Below are 18453 nucleotides of genomic sequence, written 5' to 3' on the forward strand. Positions count from 1 at the left end.
GCGGTATTTGAAGATTCAAATTAAGAAAAGGTCCCCAACAAACATTGAGAATCTTAAGGTGGTGTGCCAAGAAGAATGGTATAAAATACCAGTCAGCATCTGCAAATCATTGGTCGAGACGCATAGAAATAGACTGGTATCTGTTGAGCTGAATAAAGGGTATTCAACTAAGTATTAAATTAAAATAATGCGGATTTATTGTTTTGTACGAATACTTTTTTCACCCGAAGAAGTTAACATGTTGCATTAATTTTTGTTGCATTGAGATTTAATTTCTATTGATGCTATTTTTGAATACAATGCGCCTCTATACATAATAGAAATCACTTCTCCTGTTCAGTTTGTGTACTTACATACATTAAAATACGATTTTTCAAGTGTACGAATATTTATTTCCCCCCACTGTACATTTGCAAATGAAATACAAGTGACGTTTGAAATGCAAATGAAATAGAGACATTTGTCATTTCAGAGACATTTGAAAAAAATAGAGCAGTACTTGGAAGTAAGATATTAGAAGATGCAGTAGACTAGAGGCAATTTAGAAAATCAACGATTTATCCAATTGAGCTTCATCTCGTGAAGAGCGAGAAGGGCCCTATTTCTTGACAGAGCGCGATCCAGTGTAGAAATCGTCGAAGAAACGAAGTCAAAGTATTCAAAAGGGTTAATAAGCATGATTAATGCATACAAGAGTTGGGTTTTGATTAACCAAAACTCGGAAATTTTTCATCGAATGCTTTTCTAGCTTCCTCCAATGCAGTAGTCTAACCTCTTTAGACGCAGCGATCATGGACCAACGTTAACCTCTGAAATCGGAGTACTACACAGAATTTCTCCACGCCGCGCAGCAAAATATAGAAAAGCTTTGAGGCAGCAAGCGTCAGCGAAGAATTTCCTGGATTCCTGCTCCGGAAAGAAACGCAATCAACAACAGCGGCAAGAGTAACAGTAAAAAAACGCGCCAACCGCTCAGACCTCAAAAGTGAACGCCGCAGTAGCTTAGTAATTGGAAGAAATAACTGGCAACCAAGTGCTCCATGAAGACCAATTGTTCGCTCGCATAGAACAATTTGCATCCAGGCAAATAAAAAAAATGGAGATGAGTGAGAGAGAAGTGCTGCTGGGGTCGGCACTATTAATTTTAATTGAAAATTAGCTCTATGCGTTTACCGCCGATGCCGCGATATATGGAGCTGTTAACTATACGAACCTAAGTAATTACCGTTGATAAGAATTTCCTAGCATGTGAGCGGTCATGATTTTCTCCGTTTTCGAGATCCAAGAGATATAAAAGATACAAATACGTGATATTCCCAAGTAAGCTCACACAAATAAAATACGAAAGAAGCACATGTAGAATAGATGAATTAATATCCGAATTATCCGATCAAGGTTTATCTTAATTAAAGAAACGTTCAATCAAGAACTATGCAATAATGCAATAGGTATGTTTTTTAAAACATATTTCACAAATAATTTTAATTAACTAATACAGTAATAAGCACCAAATTTCGATAATTGTACAACGTTTCTCTAATCGTATTTAATCGACGGAGATGCATTTGTTCTGAGGAGGGCGCTGTTGTTTGCCGACAGGAAAGCTGGGACCGTGTTATAGTTACCTACCGCGCTGTCGATTTTCTCTCATCATGCCTAAAAGAAAACGGAATGCACAAGATACAATAGTTTGGCTCATAAGTAGTGTTACGGTGTAACTGTAGCGGATAGGGTGACGATTTTTCATAAATTAGGCCTACAAGAAGCAAGCTAAGGTGAAGTATCGGATCGGAATTTGATTTATGCTTGTCTCAAACTGAATAAAACGCGGTAGGTATTACAAATTATAAACATGGCATGAGACCGGGGCGAGCTCGGGTGAACTATAGGTGAAATGTCGGACATGTCACAAGCGACAAGGCTCGAGTTACTAGCGCAAACCTACGACGGCAGAACAAGCTACAACAAATGAAAGAATAAAGAATAATATATCATATCAAAGGGATTTGATTGATCAATAATTGAATGCGCACATAAAAAGAGTTTTTCAAGAATATCAATGAATAACCAGACGTCTCTAATTCTTTTTTAGCCATTTCTAGGCCTCAGCAATACATCAGGTTAATACAAAGCACACAAAATACCGGTATAATAGTACGATGTCAATCCGAACAGTGAAACACAAATCATGACAGATGAAATATTTGCTGCTAGAGTAACATACTTTCTATGCTTGGACATTAGAAGGTTTCATTTTCACAACACGTCAATTGAATGAGCACTGAGCAGAAAACTAACTTACTAATCTAAATTAAAATAATGTTCTACTAATGGTACTACGGTATATGTTCTTCGACTAACTCAACTATCAGCATCGCAATGCAAAACCTCAATTCAACGCGCTTATCAGGTTGTCGCGGTGCAGCCACTACAGTGTCATCGTTATGAGAACTAAAGTGGCAACCACAAACGTTTGCCAGGCGCCAGCTTGCGTTCCGTGGCAACAAGGTTCATTAAAAGTCAGTTATCAGTAAATATATGCCATAACATAGGTGTGGTCGTGTGGAGCACATGTTAACCAGTTCAGGGAAAATGAGGACATATGTTCAGTGTAGGACTGTTATTCGAGATATGATCGTCATAGCGATAGCTTCAGTAAAGTGATCCTTACTGGTGTTGAGACGAATAGCGGAAAGTAAGTGGGTGTAAATAAATCGGGATTACCCTTGCAACTTTCAAAAGATGAGTGCATCGTCATATTAGAACTGAAATATTGTAAAAGAAAAGGCTGTTATATCGATCAATTAACTTATTAATATTCACTTAGGCGCTAAAAGTGCCAAAATAGTAAAGCCCTATGAGGGGATAGCAGTATAACGTAACCACACACCTCACATGCTGCAAGAACAACAGCAACTGACTGGCTAATGGCTATGCGCGATGCGCGGGGGACACAAAAGGCTCACGAACATGCAGGCTCAGAATATAAACTTTTCTCAAACGGTTATACACAAGTTGACAAAGTGGTGAGTTTTTCAGCGATTATGAGATAAGTAAAAATTCACCGATATTAGAGTTCTAAAATAATGGTATATGTAATTTGAATGTGTCATTGACTAATGGGCTCCTCTCAATCTTATTGCCGGTGGTCGGCTAGTCGGCACGTGATGGGACAAATTATTAAATTCGGTTGATTGCTTCATTAAAAGGTTTATGTAACTTGACAGTTGAAATGAGTCTGAATATTTACTGTATGTACCGCGCCGCAGACTATAGTCCACTGAATCTGCAATGCAAACAACGCCGCAAGAGATCAGCTGTTGAGTAAGGCGTCCTTTTTTATTGTACAATATGGCATTTAATTCCTCGCCATAACCATTGATGCTGTCACTTATTAGTTTCAAAATAATAAAATTCAAGGAATTTGTCTTTAGACGAGTAATTAATTCTGAAAGGGAAACTGTACCTTATAAGAGGAAATTTCTTCCAACATCGCGGTCGAGACCTTGGACAAAATTAGAGAATAGCATGTGGCGTCGTAGCACGCTGAGGCAGCCATGTCACTCACAGTAACGAAGCTCAAACACTACCAAATGAACGGTTGACGTCGGTGCGTCACGCTCTTATAAAATTTAAATGGATGCAACAAACTTGACTTCAACGGCCATCAAAAGAATTACGGACAAATTGTACTCTAAAAATTAGAATTGTAAAGAAATTAGGAGACCAATCCTTAATTGCAATGTGATGCGATCAGAAGAAAATTGTTGACTTATTGTTGTTGGTTATTTATTGTTATTATTAATTTAGTCTCTAATAATTTAAAATAAAATAGTTATTTTTAGATAATTTAGAATTGAAATATCCGTCGAGATGTTCCACTTTCACTCATGAACAATAAGTGGCTGATATTGAATTTCTACCAACAACACGCATTGAGCACTGTCAGACATGCAGTTCAAGGAATCATATGGTATTTCCAAGTACACAGAAACTGTGTCTCTACAAGTAAGGATTCTCAACGTGACAAAAGCGTTTATTTTGAGATAAACTGGCCTGGCCCATAGCTACGTATCTCAATATCGCTAAGACCTTCGCAGGAAATCAATTATTTTTACAGTATCATTTAGCCATTTACGTTGATCATAGGTTCATAATAAGTCTTATGCTTCATTGAACGATCTAATTCTGACTTACTGTTAGAATGACTGATTTATTTCTGCATACTCAGAATGCAGGATAAAAATTACTGATAATTTTTCGAATCAGTATTAAATTTTCACCTTTGTTAAAAAAATAACAGAAATTCATGTATATTAAGTGATTCAAAGCCCAAATTACATTGCATGAGGTCCCGACAACTGGAGCTCACAGGTTAGCATGGCAAAATATCGCTCAAGATATGCAATATTCAATTGCATGTTTTGATGGCGTCTAGTGAATTAAATTTCGATTATGTTACTTTATTCCAACAAGGTTTACCATTTTTGAAGTGGTACTATACATCGAGAGCTGCTAGCATCAAACTTCAGTGCTGAGTACGGCAGCACTATTTGGCTACTGGCAACAGAAGAAAAAAAATAATCTGGCAAAATCTTAGGAAGAAGGCAGATGCAGCTCTCGACGCCCTCATTGTGCTCTTCAGTATCATCAGTAACATCATCGCCAAAACATTACTGGTCACGCGTGTCATAAGTTCTATAACGCGGCCATTGAAAAAAATCGTTGTCTTTCTACACTGCCGATTGCGTGAGATTTTGTACTTTCATGATTTATCACTAGCACTACGTACGTGGGAGTGTTTCACAGAAAAATCAATGTTAATACTTTCTGGAACATCGCTGTAAGGATATGAGACAGAGTGTTCCAAGGAAAAATTAATGTTAATACGTTCTAGAACACCGCTAAGGATATGAGACATTCTAAGTATCCCGTATTCTTAAGATGACCCTGCCTTCATGCACGGACAGAAAGCATGCGGTGCTAGCAGTTGGAACGGTTATGTTTGCTCTATCCCCTTCATTCATATCCTTTCATAAGTACAAAGTATTATTTCACAAAATTTATTGTATGTTTTAGGGAAAGCTTAAGAACTACAATAATGTCTGGAAAACATCTCATTGTCTAGAAGAAAAGTACAGTATTTTTCTTTCAAACAACGCAATGCCACACAGGGGACGATGCGGTATACGCATCATCTGAGATTTTGTTGTATGGGAAAAAATGAAGCGGCTAGCGTATATCACTGAACTTGATTCGACTTATGTTGAGTAAATGAAACGAGAGTAAAATTTTGCGGAACATAAATACGTCCAAAACCGGCGTTGAATCTTCACTGAATCTTTACATTTACGCTGCAAATGACTGCGGCAGCCTTATAAGCCAGACGTTGCAGAGTGGTGCTGCCGTCACGTCATAGAAGTTTGAATGCGCGCTCTGCACGTTCTTATGGGTTTAATTTGCACTTGAGTTCGTTCTAAATTTGGGTGCTTCTTTGCACTCCCTAAAGTTTGCACACAGAAGAGAAAAAGAAGCAGAAAAGTTTCCACAGTACGGCAATAAACATGACATAGAAGTGTTTGGCTGAAACCTGAGCACTGGCAAGTTAGCCCTAATGGCAATGTGCGAGGGGAACTTTCTCTTAAGAAAAATGAATAGCTTGAAAGTTTTAGCAAGTGAAACAAGGTCCATGAAAACGTTTCTCACTGTAAGAAAGCAAATTAGTATCAAAGTTTTCAATTTAATGATTCGATATCCGAAAATTTAATCGTGCGCCAACCCTAAAATCCTATGAAACCGGTAAAGCAAATTGGAAAGCGGAAGGTTCATTGTGTCAAGCGGTGTGAAACTCGGTTCATTTCACACCGTTGCGGCTTTGAACGTAAATTAAAAATTGATTTACAAACCACGAATGCATTTTAATCGACAAATTCGTGGCTTCTCAAAGAAAAAAATAATAAACAAAACTTGAGTACGAATAAGCCATGTAAACATATGTCAGTCTTTCCCCTTCAAAAAATAAGCTCGACAAAAACATTGATCATTTTTCAGTAAGGCAATTAGAGAGCTATACAGTTGCAGAGCCGATATTGTTATATGGGCCGCCGTATCCTTTATACGTACTGCGGAAACGCAAACAAAAGCACAGAAGTGGCGATTCTGTTGGGCATTCACGAGCGGCTCTAGAATTGTTTTGCCGTTGTGCCATGAATTTTTAGAGCGGTTGACGTAAAAAAAACCCCAGGCCAGGAAAAATAGCGAGGAAACTTAGTCCGTCGTGAAGGGTAAAGTACCGGTGATGTAAACCCACACTTTTTTGTACTGAGTTAGGATTCCAGAAAGAGCAGTGTAGTTCATTCAAACTTTACAGCCAGTTTATACATGAACTTATCACAAAAAATATTATCTTCACCTAGGATTTTTGGGTCTGGCACGCAGTGCATGAATAACGTATGGGTACAATACAACGACAGAAGACTAGTGGAGGCGGCAACCGCGGGTACTGGGTGATAGCAAACATAGGTTGCCTGCTAGCATAGCTGTGATGTTTCTATGATAATCATTCCTATTAATTGCTTTCCTCAAAGAGCAATGTTGCCTAAAGATCGTCAATTCAAAAATTCAAAAATACGGACTAAAAAAAGAAAAAAAAAGAGAAAGATTCTGCACATATTGAATGCATTATACTGCCCTGTGCCGAGCCATAATCCTCTCAATTGAATAAACATGACGAAAATTTAAGCTACTTGCTAAGTGCGGTTCCGATTTATTAAACAATGTCAGTCATTGAAAAAAATAATCGAAATTTTCAACTGTGACGCAGATCATCAAATCTAAACAGTGTTTCAATGAATGACACGATACTCCATCTGGAAGTGTCATCAACAAAAAACATTTTAATACTTCCAAACGGAAGAATAACAAAAACAGATGATTATATCGGGTACAGAATCAATCGACGGTTGATATGAAAATACGCTTACAATTTTGGCTTTATTTTGCGCATCGTCTTGAAATAAAGTCCAAGCCTATCCATGGCGCTGCTTCATTTAAATTGCATCCGGCAGAGTCTAGCAGCCAGCTTCAGTTCACTCGGAAAAGTCTGTTATTTTTATCATCCTCGAACAGCGAGGGACGTTCTCTCTTGCTTGTATTTTCAATGGCCGTCCATAAAAATTGATCAGAATTATCATTGTAAATAAATACTTTCAGTATTGTCAGTGTTGCTTCTCAACATAGATTTCGGACTGGAAAAATTCAACCTTGAATTCAAAGCAAACGCAAAAACGCATATCAAGTCAATGGATATGTATTGAAAATTACACCATTTTGCAGCTCCGCGAATTCACGATTCGAGTATTTTCTCGAGTAAACGCTAAGACGACGAGACTACTAATGAGCGTCAAGACGATGCTTGAACTCTCGGCAAGATGCCAAGACAACGCTAACGCTCACTTGCATAGATCAGAGGAGCTAGTTTCGGTACGCAAATAATTCACACCAATAATACACAGGATACATTAAATATTTTTAAACGTTAGTTCTTTGCTTGCAGGCTGACGTATTTATTATTTGTGATATAAAAGTCTCGAATATGGATTTTTATTTAGTAGATATATATGTACTGCTGAGGGATACAAGGAAAACGGGGCACGCTGACGCAGGACTTCATGGCGCGTGAAAATAGAAGTGTCCTTCTTTTATCCCGGTGTTTGTCTGTGCAAGGTACAACAGGAGGTTATATAATAGAAGCAATCAAGCTTTATGTCATGCCTGCGTGGTGAATCACACAGAGATCATCGAGAAAACGCCGGAGTGCTCCCTATATTAGATTGATTGCGCCAACACATGCAAGATTTTGCGTTGCATAGAAAGAGCTTAAAAATTCGTGGTGTAGTGTTATTTTGTTAATAAGTTAGTAGTGTAAGTCATTTTTGAATGGTATTATCTCATGAATAAATGAATTACAATCTATTTATTGAAAAAATTATCAAGTGACTAGAAAAATTCGAGGACTTTCTCACGAGTTCTGTCTGCCGAACTTTTGTGTTCGAGACTGGCAAACCAACGCCGCGTTCAAATCCCTGCGTTGTAAGCGGTTGGGAATGGGAACCAAATTATCTTCCCAACCGCTCAAAGGGAAACCAAATTATTTTCGACAAGTGAATAATTTTGTAACAGAAATATTTAGCGCGTTTTCAGTGAACTCCAGAGAGACTTACTACTCGTACTTTCATGGTACGAATCGACTGCATATAACTAAACCAGACACCGACTGAGGCATAAAAACGCTAAAAAACATACATTATTAAACAGATTTCGACACACAAAAGATTTTGATATAATAGCTATTTAGGTGAAGATAGAGAGTCCTCGTTTCAGAGTCTCTCATTCTGTGAATTATTCCGATGAAGTTCGCGTCCATGCCTAGGGAGACCAGCATGCAGTTCCCGGTACTCAGCAATCAGCACACTCGCCTCCGCAGCACCGGAGGCCGTCAATATTACAACTGTTGCACATCATTGATCATGAGCGGGATCCTCTTCCGGGATTTACGGTCCATAAGATTCTCCTGCTCACTATTTCATCCAGTTTCGAATCAATATTCTCACTTCAAAATGTAGATGAATCATAGCGAGGGTTTCCACTGCACTGACTACAGATGATAAACTTATGGCTCATCTATCACTATTTCTATTATTAGAACCCAGTATCACTTCAAGTTCAAAGTCACGAATTCACCAAGACTCGTGAAATTTTAGAATGCAACACAGCTGGCAAAATGTTAATGCCAAGGTTAATAATAGATGAGTATGTCAAAGAAAGATCTTAACCCTCCACCGCCTGACATGAGTAACCGGAGCAATATTGTCACAAGCCTACTTCCCAAAAGGAGCGCAAACTGACTTGCACTGATGGTTGCCGCCACGTACGACAACTTTAAAGTGTTCTGTTGCGTACAAACGTCATCTGGTTGCTACACTCAATACTTTACGTATAATTTTACGTATAAGTTAAGTAATTTACGTATAAGTTAAGTAGTTTACGTATAAGTTAAGTAGTTTACGTATAAGTTAAGTAGTTTACGTATAAGTTAAGTAGTTTACGTATAAGTTGAGTTGAAAGTTATGTTCCCGAAGAGTGACATAAGGCGGTAGAGGGTTAAATGAGCATGGATGGAAAATTAACGAAATGATTTCAAGGTGAGTGAAATACTTGACAAAAGATTGCTCGTTAAAATATATACTATACAAAATTATTTTAGGTCTTTCAAAAACGATCAGGATTAAGATAAATGTAGAATAAGTATATTTTAGTAGAGATTTTTCTTTGATTAGATGCGTGTCCGCTAGACTGCCTTTACGACGATCAGTTATAAATGGAGCAATACCAATTTAAATAGGAGCAATATGAAGGGCAAATCCAGTTGGCTATTATCTGGTGCATTGCTTCCATATCCCCATCTTTTGATGCGGTGAGACGTCAAATGCAGATCTTCTTTTACTGGAAAAACTTTCGCAGTTTAGTGACCGTAAAAACTGCTGGTGCGAACTTTCTGGACAATAAAAGCTCTGATCTCAGTAAGGAATGCCACGAGTCCCCAAATATGGACCAGAGAGTCATCATGTAAGAACTGATATTTGTCAGTCCTTTTGTCATAGAGGAAAGGAAGATAAATACAGAAAGCTACAGAACAATAGTGATCTTGGAAGTAGCAATATAGGTTGAGAGTCTCAACTCAGCACTATAAATCATTGTACCAAAAGCTGAGTCAGCAAAACTGACGACTCCCGGCAGCATCCATTGACCTCGTGACGTCCTGCGTTGTAGGCATAAAGGCCGACTACGCTGCCGAGTTTTGCCAAGTTACTTATATGTATTTCATGTTCATTTTTCCGTGATCAGAGAAATATGTAATTATTAATAATTCCCATGCAAATAATTTTTGGACGAAATTAATTACAATTTAATGTAGGGAAAATAAGTTTGCGTACTTCATTATTATTACGCCTTTTTAGACCTTAAGGAAGCGTCTCAGGTATTCTCGAGCGTCTGAGGTTAATTATTGAAGGCCTACGTGTAACGATACAAAATATTCAGTAAAATCAAGCTCAGGGAATTGCTGTCGTAAACTGGTCTTCAATTAAGAAGAGGAAGCGAAGAACATCGGTATACTAGTACGCATTGCAAGTAATTTATTTAGGAAACGTTTTACTTGAGCCTAGAAGTAAAGAGCGTATAAATAACTTCAAACAGTTATAAAATGTTTGTTGGGTTGTTCAAAAATGCAAGCAAAGACAAAAGAACATAACTAAGATAAGAAAGGCGATGACGATACAGATTGAAGAGTTATAAGTAAAAACAAGTCTCTCAATATCCTAGAGTACAACGGCTCGAGAAGTTTTCGACTGCAAGTCACGCCTTTCGCCGCTCAATGGTTCATGGTTCTTATCCCTTACAGGAGCAGCCGGAGCCTTCAACTGCTGAACGCCAAACTGTGGATTGGGCGACTATATCTCCTGGATATCCCAAACGAGGATATAGCCGCCAAATTTATTTTAAAAAGCTATAAGTCTTAGAAAATATAGTACAAAACAAATGTCCTCGCTCGATTGGTGCAGCGATAGCTCAGTGGGTTCTCATGAGACTTATAAGCATTTTAGAATAAATTGCCCAGCGATCTAATAAGATTTCTCCATAAGAGGAGGACGTGAAATGTCTTATAGGCAATATAAGGGAGAATTTCTGTAATGTCATCGAGAGGATAAGGGAAAAACCAAAAGAAAATAAACCGGAAAAATCTAAAACAGTAATGCAAATAGAACTGAAGTCCAATATCGAACAAGAGAACTGAGAATGACTGTAGAACATGAAATGAGAAGCAGTACCAGATGGTTGACGATTATTGCTTGCCATTGCGGTCTGGCTTCACACAAAATCGACATCCGAACATCAAATTTAAAGAGTGGACTTTCTCATAAATATTATAACAGAGGTTTGAAATGGAGAACGCAACTAAAAATGTTTCCACTAGATTCCGAGCATCTTTAAATGCGCGTCAGGACGTTGAGACATTGTGAGCCGTGAGTGCAGCAGAACTCGTTCACAAAATTGAAGAGATCATTGTGATCAAATTTGCTGCAAGTGTCCACGTAGATACCCTCAGTCGATCCGTCATCTTGAATTGCCTAGCTTCTAGAATGAGGAGTGTCACAGCGACGCGTTACATCAGAGGGTAAACTCATCAGCAGAGTAAAGACTATAAATTGGAAGCAATACAGTGACATATACCGCCTATTCATTCTCCAATCATTCATCAGGATCGGTCTACTGTCACCGTATCTGCTTTGAATAGTACAAAAAACAGCGAAAAATTATTAAAAAAGAACAAGTAGCGGAATTATTCTAATTTGAACCATAATTATTAAATCTAAGAAACCAAAAGGTTTCTTAGCTATGTCTTCACATGCAGACTTGAGCCCAGCACAATGTGAGCGCAGTGCCATCTACACCTTAAACTAATAAATAAAAAATGATACGTTAATCAGGAAAATTACATACACGTGAATCGTGAAAACTATGAAATGAATATTATATGGATTTAATCATAAACAAATCGTTCGATCGGCTGTCCAATAAGATCCAATACTTAGGCTCAAGAATGGAGGCAGCGCTCGTCTCCCAAAGCCTCGTCTCCCAAATTGAACGACAATTGACGGACGGACGAAGCGCCATAAATGTGTTTCTTAGAGCACTCGGTGACGACCCAGAGGGCAGTAAGCCCCACCCACCGGCGACGTTCATCGGTTACCCTCTAATATAGATTAACAACCTCACTGACAGCTTTCTTTATTGACTTGCTGCAGAGTTGGATTCAAATTAGGAAGAACAGTACCGGCTATGAATATACAAAAAATACAAGAAAATTAAATATTCAGAACGAAACGCAGCGAACGTCTCTAGTCTAGCAGGGATTTTAAAACTTAATCCTAGATGAATATGACTAGCTACTTGCATTGAAAATGAGCTGCAAGTTTTTTCAAGCTTATTCCAAGCCGGATTGAAGTTGCATGTTTAAGTAAATAAGTTCTGCATTTTGCGCGTACGGTTCAAGCCTAATAGTATCACAGTCGGCGAACAACGAGGTCATTGCTCACAGAGAGGGAGCAATTTTTATATATGTTACGCATAATATAAATGCAGCCACATGTTTTTAGGTGTCGTCTTTAGTACCAATTACTTGAAAATTTCCGATGTAGAAGTAGGCTAGGTCTACTTGGATCTAAATTTCTGTCGCTGTTCATGGCTTGCGACTGATTCGCCAAAGGACGGTGACCACACTGCTTGGTAAGGGGCTATTTATTTATCTTGGATATTTACTATTTCATCTTTGAATATTTCTGCTAAAATATTGACAAGTTATACACAATTGTATCACCGATCTATTTCCACGTATAGTTTACGTTTCTTCATTTGTGTGTTAATTTGTTTTCAGAAGCCGTTTGCAGAATATTGAATAAAGAGTCAATCGTTGAAGCATTTGACATCCTGCTGCGCATAAATTCTACAGTGAAGGAAAGATTGAAAAAGAAAGTCGGTCGATAAATTATTTATTCTAGTGTAGATGTCGCCTTTAATAAAAATAAATAATTTCATTCCCTGAATGCTTGGTAAACTGCTACCGCGCATTAGCATAACATCCAGCGCTGTTATACAGCGCTACTAAAAGTAAGTAACATCGCAATGACGCAAACAAAGAAAGTGCAAGATGCATGCATCTAGCGTTGCGTCGCCAAGCATCTCTTACCGTCTGCCAAGAGAGTAGCGCGCGTATTGAGTTGCTCCAAGACAGTATATACGGCGCCACGAGTACAAACTGACAAACTATGGAGAGAAGACTGTACTACGGCGCCATGAGTACCCAGTAAACTGACAAGCTATGGAGAGAAGACTGTACCTGTCTCTTATACACATCTAGATGTGTATAAGAGACAGTCACTATGATATGATCACTATGATATGATCACTATGATATGATCACTATGATATGATCACTATGATATGATCACTATGATATGATCACTATGATACGATGATACAAGGAATAGACGATTAGGAAGCTGGGGATACTTTAACAAGCAAATTTTTTAGCTTTTACTTTATTTCATCCATTTCACGTGTTTGGATTTCCGGAACAATTTAAATTGCCATATTTTGCCTAATTCAAAATCTATCTTAATCATCTCCTTTAATTTTAAAGCAACAACATTAAGAGACATACCATTTGATATATAAAACAAAGTAAATGTCTAGCGACTCTTGAAGGTCTTTTTTCTGATTTATCTATTGTATGAATTATGTACTGAAAAAATGAGGGGAGCAGAAGAGGGTAAATAGAAAAGTCATGCAAAAAAAAATAAAATGGAAAGGGGACTCCAGGAGTGGCTAGATATTTGCATTAAGAATCGAATGTCTCTCGATGCTGAAGCACGTAAATTGAATGAGATGAAAAGAAGATGAATGAAAAATCCCTCCTTTTCCGTTTTCTAAGCATCTAAATTTTTACTTCATTTTTTCAAAAAATCATATAAAAAAGTTCTTGTATTCGTGATTTAATCGGAATTACCGAGATAAATTGATATATTTTATTACCTTCTCGACCACAATTACACGCAAGTAAGAGTTATTTCACTTTAAATTAGAGTTATATATGAATTTAGCGCGGATTTTGAAATTGCCCGATATATTCATCTGTATAAACTTCTCCGCTTGTAAAATAGAATTTTAGCGCGACTTCATCGCCGTGGAAAGCCGAAGAACCAGACAGGCGAATCTGATGCTATACTAAACGAAAAAATCAAGTCCCCAGCGTCAAATGGTATGCAAATGAAGTTAATATATTGGAGTGTACGAGACGCAATACTGCACCAGAATGAACTCAACGTTGGCCCCAAGCAACTATATAATGGACGCAGTGCGCACAGACTGCAGCAACGACAGCGCGGCGCAGCTTTGTGCCATGTATGTACTTATGTCCAGCGACAAAAACCGGCGACTCGGGCGGCAAAAAAATAAGTTTAGGAATGTGCAGAAAATATACACGACCAGCTCTTAAAAAGTGAAAAAGTACGAGTGGAGCGTACGAGAAACATGGCGTTGTTGGGGATGGATAAACCATGGAACTTGAGTGTCCCACATCACGAATGCCGAATTCACTAGGTAACCTCATTAATAACAAGTATTCTACCCTCATTCCGAATACGTAATCAAGAGAAGAATGAAAGATTTGGAATCAAGTTGAAATATTTACGAAAGATTCGTTATCATCACTTGTAAGGTTACGGAGTATTATTGATAACAGTAATGAAACAAGCATAGGATTTGCCAAACTATAGTTGCATATTAACTATAAATGCAATTGTAAAAAAATTCTCTTGGGACACAAGCGCCACAATATGCAATTCTCATGTCTAGTAACACCAATGAAATAAACCTTACCATAACTTGTGCGCAAGCATGAACGCAGACCACGTATTTGACTCTTAAGAGCTCACTCACGCCACACAGGCTGAGCGAGCCAAGAAAAAATATTCTGGTGCCGCAAAGTACAGACGAGGCCATATCAATGTGAGTATAAAATCACGAGCAATTGTGAGCCTAGGGAAATGTATATTAGATGCCAAGGGCTCGATGCAGCAGACTTGCCCCGAAAAGAAAGCAGCAATGCGCCAGCTTTATTTCCACGGCTTTATAAATTACATACACAAGCTCAGACATGGCTTTTGGCAGTCGACATTTATACTGAAATACGAGATACAGTGGGGGGAAATAAATATTCGTACACTTGAAAAATCGTATTTTAATGTATGTAAGTACACAAACTGAACAGGAGAAGCGATTTATATTATGTATAGAGGCGCATTGTATTAAAAAATAGCATCAATAGAAATTAAATCTCAATGCAACAAAAATTAATGCAACATTTTAACTTCTTCGGGTGAAAAAAGTATTCGTACAAAACAATAAATCCGCATTATTTTAATTTAATACTTGGTTGAATACCCTTTATTCAGCTCAACAGATACCAGTCTATTTCTATACGTCTCGATCAATGATTTGCAGATGCTGACTGGTATTTTATGCCATTCTTCTTGGCACACCACCTTAAGATTCTCAATAATGGAGAGAAGACTGTACTACGGCGCCACGAGTACCCAGTAAACTGACAAGCAATGGAGAGAAGACTGTACTACGGCGCCATGAGTACCCATTAACTGACGAGCTATGGAGAGAAGACTGTACTACGGCGCCACGAGTGCCCAGTAAACTGACAGGCTATGGAGAGAAGACTGTACTACGGCGTCACGAGTACCCAGTAAACTGACAGGCTATGGAGAGAAGACTGTACTACGGCGCCACGAGTACCCAGGAAACTGACAAACTATGGAGAGAAGACTGTACTACGGCGCCACGAGTACACAGTAAACTGACGAGCTATGGAGAGAAGACTGTACTACGGCGCCACGAGTACCCAGTAAACTGACAGGCTATTAAGAGAAGTGTGTACTAAGTAAATAAACGACATCAACTCACAGGAGGCACGTAATAAATTGCCCGCCTAGCGCATTAATTTAGCACGATTGGGTGAACACTGCAGAGCCCGTAAACAGATAAGTCGAGCCCGTCAGGCGTTCTGCTGCTCCGCATTACTTTCACAAAGAAAAATTACTCGAGAAAGAACTAGGATTAAAGCAAACGACAAGCCAGCAGGAGAGCCAGCAAAAACCATCGGCCAGAAGTAAGATGGAAGGATCTCATCAAGTAAATTGGGCTTATTTACGTCGAAATAGATGGCCGAACTGCATCAAGAAGCGATGCTCCTTAATTAGATGGTCGCTGATGGATGAAATTATCATCAATAAGGAGAGTAAGGTTCTCGGTATATCAAATGGTATATAAATTCGGAAAAATGGAGGGCATTTCTCCATTTCGGCATTCCTGTGCCAGGCGTCCGAATGAAAGGATTGCAACGTGATGAAATAAAGTCGAAAAATCAACACTAGATAAAAGTTTCAATGAAGCTAGTCGTCCATTCGTGAATTTAGAGGGAATGATAATACAATTGTACTCACTAGGATAACCGTAGAGTTAGGAATTTAATCAGGTTTAGCCTAAAGGCGGATTTAATACTCGAGAAAGTTAGCACACTTTAGGTGCACGTTATTATTGACGTTAACCTGTGCTGCAAGGCATTTAAGCGTTCCACGTAACGCTTTTACCGGGATAGTTGAGTATCTAAGTTCAGGGCCAGGCATTCTGGCATTTTATCATGACTCAAACAGAAGGCAATATTATTCAAACTAATTTATAATGTAAACATAACACATACAAATTTGGCGATCTTCATCAAATAGTTAAAAATTAAGAACCAAATTAATTTCTAATTCAAAAAACAGGAATTCGACCCAGAAAAATTATACGTGGAAGAAATAATTGACTCAAAAATTCTGAAATATAATTGCGCTGAAATTTTTACCACGAAAAAAAATATTCCAGCAACACAAAAGAGTGAGTCGTCCTGTCGTAGCCTTCAGGAGGATAGCCACAAAATGTAGCCATGCAGCCTAGATTCCCACCATCTGGCAGGCTGTCCGTGTCAGCTGTCCAGATCAACAGCACGAAATGTTCCGGGTATCGGAAATATTCTATAATATTTACCCCGAACAACCGCTTCCAGTATTTACGAAGATTCACGTCGCTAGTGGCTCACAAAAAATATGCCCGGACGCCTATGAGAAGTGTTCTTATCTCTTTTTTTTCCAGCGACCTCAACGACTTTAGTTATACGCATTGAAAAACCTTGTGTTCAATAAGTAGTGAATTGAATTTGTGAACATTTGAAAGTAAAATTCGGCTTCAACGAACTCATATCAAAATAACCCTAATGAAGATTCAACTGTAGAAGAGACAAATGTAAATTAGTTTCAAACACATTTAAACTAATTACTATAGCAAACGTCTCGAAATAAGATAGGATTGGTGTATTAAAGATCCAAATGCTGTTACTGTTATAGACGCATGAATCTATTAACCGCGATCATTCGAACTCAGACGATTTCCCATTACGCATTGGAAGCAATAAGAAAATGTGGAAAATTTGGAAATTTTGTAACTTCTCACGCGTCTTTAAAATCATTTATAGGGAAGGAAATCATACAAATCTTAACTGGCTAGCATTTCGCTCAAAGCGATTCTTAAAGTTAGTCTTTTATCGCCCAGTCTCGGCCTTGTAAATCATTTATAGGGAAGGAAATAATATAAATCTTTACTGGCTAGCATTTCGCTCAAAGCGATTCTTAAAATTAGTCTTTTATAGCTTAGACTCGGCCAACAGAAAATATTTGGTTGTTCTGCTCTATCATTTAAGCGAGTCTCCGTTTGCCGTGTCACCGAGCGACAAACTTTTCAGGCACTTATAACAAGCACGAAAAAACGGAAGGAAGAAATCGAGCTGTCGTCAACGATAACCTATGATAATTCAAAGAAGAAAATTCGTGCATGAAGTAGGCAGCGTTCAGAGACTACTATCAGCTTCCGAGACCTCACGAGTTATCGGCTAATAAAGAAACAATAAATTATCAAACAAAATTTCCTTTAGAACTTTCGAATTGAAAAACAAAAGTTCAGAAATCCGCTCAAGAATCTAGCCCCGACAAAAATGAAATTCAAGAATAAATTTCACCTGCATCATTGAATATATATTTGCTCTGACTTAGAGTTTAATTCACGGAACTTGGCGTTTGTGAGGCAGGAGGTTTATAGCGAAGAGATAGAGAGGGAGCTCCGCCGTGTATGGCTCATCGCTTCGCCACAATGGCCAGATGGGGTCAGATATCGTCTGCTTTGACCTCGTGATGGCCGTGGTGCCGCCAGGGACAGACATGCCCTGCATGACATCTAACGTATAAAAAATATAACTCAGTACTCACTGCAGTGAGTGACAGAGAGCGCATTTTCTCGTCGACGAAAACTTGAGGTCACGGACGGACGGACGGACGGACAGACAGACAGACAGAAAGACGGACATGGCGAGCACAATAGTGCATTTTTTCCATAAATGAGAAAATACGCTAAAAAGAATAATGGCGGTTCTGTAAGAAATAATTTATAATCAATGCAAACTTTCACCAAACAAATCATGTTAGTGCATTAGAAACTTTGTACGAAACTCAAATAGCGGCGAGTTCGGAGTTATCTAAGAAGCCTTTGAACAGTAAATTCAGTACACCAGTGCTACGTATGATAATTAAACCACCAATCTCACGGGATTGCAGTAGTTAAGACATCGTTTATCCGAAATGGAAAGAAATGGAAATTCAAACAAACAAGTTTGAAGACTACCCTCAGAAGACGGCCTAAATTTTGGTTCATCAAGAACTTTAGAGCCACTTG

At 38.4% G+C, this 18453-nt stretch overlaps 1 protein-coding gene across 2 annotated transcripts in view; it reads right to left on the reverse strand.

Moving 5' to 3' along the window:
- Nucleotides 1-18453, reverse strand: part of LOC108671459 (phospholipase D gamma 3-like) — a 54933-nt gene that overhangs the window by 10500 nt on the left and 25980 nt on the right. The window contains exon 1 of one of the 2 annotated variants that reach the window (XM_047881022.1): nucleotides 2891-2918. The exons of the other annotated variant lie outside the window; for it this stretch is intronic. The gene's annotated coding sequence lies outside the window, so the exon portion shown is untranslated. Of the gene's footprint in view, nucleotides 1-2890; nucleotides 2919-18453 lie in introns of those variants that run through there. 2 annotated transcript variants of the gene reach the window in all.

This window comes from Hyalella azteca, unplaced genomic scaffold, assembly GCF_000764305.2.
Source record: "Hyalella azteca isolate HAZT.00-mixed unplaced genomic scaffold, Hazt_2.0.2 contig6871, whole genome shotgun sequence".
In the NCBI taxonomy this organism is placed as follows: Eukaryota; Metazoa; Arthropoda; class Malacostraca; order Amphipoda; family Hyalellidae; genus Hyalella; species Hyalella azteca.